At 40.4% G+C, this 4181-nt stretch overlaps 1 long non-coding RNA gene across 1 annotated transcript; it reads right to left on the bottom strand.

Moving 5' to 3' along the window:
- Positions 1-684: 684 nt before the first annotated feature.
- On the bottom strand, positions 685-1171 carry LOC132691351 (uncharacterized). Its single transcript, XR_009615697.3, has 2 exons — positions 1008-1171; positions 685-905 (listed from the first exon to the last, which is right to left on the bottom strand). It is a non-coding gene; the product is annotated as an uncharacterized LOC132691351 (long non-coding RNA).
- Positions 1172-4181: the final 3010 nt, after the last annotated feature.

Raw genomic sequence — 4181 nt, 5'->3', positions numbered from 1 at the left:
CCTGGCCTCGTGTTATGTGTCTCATCCAGAACGAATTCTCAAAGCTGGGGTGGGGTGCGGTGATGTGATATTACATGGCTGAGTGGGACTGTCTCTTCACAGGACATAAGGATAAAGGACATTGCCAGGGAAGTGAGCTTGTAGCAAAGACAAGAAAACATGGCCAGTAAGGTGAAAAAATGTCTGAGTGGCTATTGGTAGCACAGAGATAGACTAACTCAGTGGTTCACAATGAAGTTAGCCTCTTATGGGAACAACGTACCTGGAAGAACTCTCTTTCTGTTGTCCAATTAAAATGGGTCTTATAAATATTTAACCAGATATGCTTTCTTAAGCTCCTCAAAGAAATACTATTCCGCCTTCTCTGGGGTAGCTCCTCAGCTATGTGAAGATAGCAAATGATACCCACAGCCTTCCTCCCCCATTATCGTTTCTTCAGGTTAAACAGACTTACCTAAGTTTTGTTAGTTTTAAGACTTTTAGGGGAGAGAGACAAAACCGAACTACTCTTGCCCCTCCTTTGTAGATACTTCTAGAATAGCACTCATGTCTCTATTAGGTAACAATGTATCTGCCTTGCCTGCTAGATCAGTAGCTTTTTGATGTATTGTGTCCAATTAAGTTTTCAACTTCCAACAATTTGACCTTTTGCCAGGAACATAGTAGGGGCATAAAGAAATGAAATGTGTTAGTCAAAATAATCTTTATTTTGAATCCTAAGGCATTTTGGATTTAAACTCTAGACACTTCTATCCTGTTGGTGATTATTAAACCACGAGACAGAGGGCTGAATTAGAGAATCTCTTCCTGCACATACTCCGGATTTTGTGAAGTGCTCTCTCCATCAGGGACACTTTGTAGCAGGTGTCTTCTGAGTTGATGGGCACAGAGTTTTCCAAGGCAACCTGGAAGGGAAGTTAGCAAAAGCGCAGAGGGACAGTGTCATTTTTCCTGAAGTCGCTTGACCGTTTGGGGGATGGTAAGTAAAGGAACTGGCGTGCCATTACCAATTTGTCCCACTGGGGTACTCAATGATAACCATTGCTTTTAAATCATAACTGACTTTTTGGAAAACAACAGCAACAACACAGTTCAGGTTTCTCAGACGTGGTTCCCCTGAGGTTCCAAGGAACAAGCGATGAGGTTAGCCCATGAGATGTTCACCTCTGGAATCTTGCGACCCAGGTACTGTATTGCTATGGCAACCCACTGTTTATTTAGAAAGATGAAGTTGCTTAAGGTTGACAGTTGGACTAAAGGGGCAGGTGCACCGTTCAAACTCTGAACCAAAATGCATTACAGAAAATGTCCGTTCATATAAATATGTAATAGCTAGAAAAAACAATCTAATCCGAACCGAGTTGGCCATTTTCTGTGCTGCAGATGCAGTTAAGGAGCCTAATGAGAAATTAATATAAATACCTTAAATGATAGGATTTAGAGAGTGCTATGGCTCTCGAGTCTGATTATTGCAGCCTTACATTGTTCCTTATCTGACCCAGATTTTGAGTCACTACTCTGAACTTAATTTAAGGAGTGGTTCAGTGTAATGAGTTTCCAACTCTGTGCAGAAAACAAATTTGCATTTTTCCAACTGATTAGTTTCTCTACTGATTAACTCAGCAAGGTCAACTTTTGGTCACTGATGCTGCTGATACGCACAGTTGATATTTTCCAGTTTCAGAGGTGGGAGGCCCAACGTGAAACTGTTGTTTCCATTACTGAAGGACAAACTACAATATTCCAGAAGGGAAGGAAATGCTGGGGCACCTGCACATCTACCCGGGTCTTATTAGCCTCTGTTGCTCAGAGTCTTAGCAAAGGAGAAGCTCCATTTACCTCTTCTGTGTTCCTAACTCCCATTACAGAGTCCTTTTAGGGGAATTTCCCAAGAGGGCCCATGGCTTTCATTTCATGCTTTCACTGGAAACATAGTGTGCAGTAGAAAACATGGGCTTTGGGTACAGGAGTTATGTTATAAACATATAAACAATGTTTATAGCAGCACTTTCAACAATAGCCAAATTATGGAAAGAACCTAAATGTCCATCAACTGATGAATGGATAAAGAAATTGTGGTTTATATACACAATGGAATACTACTTGGCAATGAGAAAGAATGAAATCTGGCCCTTTGTAGCAACGTGGATGGAACTGGAGAGTGTGATGCTAAGTGAAATAAGTCAGTCAGAGAAAGACAGATACCACATGTTTTCACTCTTATGTGGATCCTGAGAAACTTAACAGAAGACCATGGGGGAGGGGAAGGAAAAAAAAAGTTAGAGAGGGAGGGAGGCAAACCATAAGAGACTCTTAAAAACTGAGAATAAACTGAGGGTTGATGGGGGGTGGGAGGGAGGGGATGGCACGTGATGCTCATCGAGGAGGGCACCTGTTGGGAGGGGCACTGGGTGTTGTATGGAAACCAATTGGACAATAAATTTCATATTAAAAGAAAAAAGAAAAAAAAAAGAAATCATTGAAAGTAAAATAAAAAAAAGCATAGTTAGCACCACTTATACTGTTCCTGTATCTCAACTCTTCTCTGTAAATGCCAAAATCATTTCCATCCCTGGGTCTAATAGTAGGACAATCCTATCTACTCAAGTTCCACTCAGATGCTACATCCTTCATGAAGCCTTGGCAGGTGACCTGGCCCAGAGATCAGTCCCTTTTGTGAATGCCTTCTACCGTTATTTTCCAACTAGTAGCTCCCTAACTATAGGGTGCATACTATTTGCAGTGCTTTGATGACTTCGGGCGAAGGAAAAATGATTTGAGACGATACACATACATAGCAGGTCTCAGCTTTCAGCAGGCAAAAATATCTAGCTGAAATTTTATAACATCGTTTTATTTTTAGTGTATTTCCTTTTATACATACTGACTTATGGGAAATGAGGTTACCATTTGTGGTAAAGACCTTTAAGTTTCCTTGGACTATGGGGTTATTTAAGGAAAAAAGTAACTGCTTTCCTTTACATAAAAACATCGTGTAAATAATAGCACCTCTAGTGGCATGCGAAAATGGCAAAAGAAAACCACATCAGATTAGCATGCACGTGACTGAAATTTAGGAATTATCAGTCTCTTCCACTTAAGCAGAAGCATGTTTCAGTAGGCTGGGGTTGTTGAGGTTTTCACATTGCTTTCTGCTCTGAGTCCTTCCCCTCCTCCTGCTGCAAATGGATTATTAACCTCTTGGAAGAGAATGTCTGGTACTGTCTTTTGACTTTTCATCCTATCTAGCAGTTCTACAGCACAATAACCACTTATTATGTGATTGGAGAAGAAAGCAACTTATTTATTGGCCCAGCCACAATCCAAAGAAAAATAGGTACGTTGGGAACAATGAAGAATGTACATGTAATTAAGAATATACACACAGTGAAGAATATGTACATAATTAAGAACATATAACAATTAATACATAATAAGAATTATAATAAAAATGAAAAACACAGCTCACCTACTGCTACTCTTCTTCCTTACAGGCTTCTCTTAGTCCTTGCTGGACACGGAATATTAGTATGAGCCCAGCAATCATGAGAAAGGCTAGAACGCAATCCTACTGGCTATTAGACTGAAAATAAGTTTATCTTTGAGGCTCTACCAAAAGGGACTCTCTACTCTGTCAATCAATCATGAGTGGCAGTTGAAGACAGGAGAATTTTGATGTGGTGGCCCTTGTCAGTCCCTATTTGTCATAGGGATTATTCTCCACTTGGCTTCTTGGGAGTAGTTTTGGTGCCAAAGAACATGAAAGAAATTCTTCCTTAAATGTGTATTGCCCATGCGGTCTCACACCTCAGAAATGGCTCCTGCACTCTTCAGCAAGTAGTTTTATTTGGTTAAAATTAAGTCTCCGTCTGTCACGAGGAATTGCTCTTCATCAGTCATTCAAAGAGAGTTCCTTATCTTGAACAATCAGATTGGTGCCTTGGCAATAGGGAAACAGCCCGCTATTAATGTAGCCATCCCGTTCATCTCTGCGGATTCCCAGAGTGCCCCACTCTAAAGTTAGAAGTGACTGCCTCTCGCCCTTCGATTTCTTTTTAAAATGATGTAGTTAGACCATTGAGATTGATTCTTTAATCAAACCTGGCCTGCAAGATGGCCCTCACTTTATAAACAGATAGCATATCAACCTTTTCATTTTCCATTATTCACATGTACAGAAA

This window comes from Panthera onca, chromosome E2 (assembly GCF_046562875.1).
Source record: "Panthera onca isolate mPanOnc1 chromosome E2, mPanOnc1 haplotype 2, whole genome shotgun sequence".
In the NCBI taxonomy this organism is placed as follows: Eukaryota; Metazoa; Chordata; class Mammalia; order Carnivora; family Felidae; genus Panthera; species Panthera onca.
This window is presented reverse-complemented; position numbering and strand designations above follow the sequence as displayed.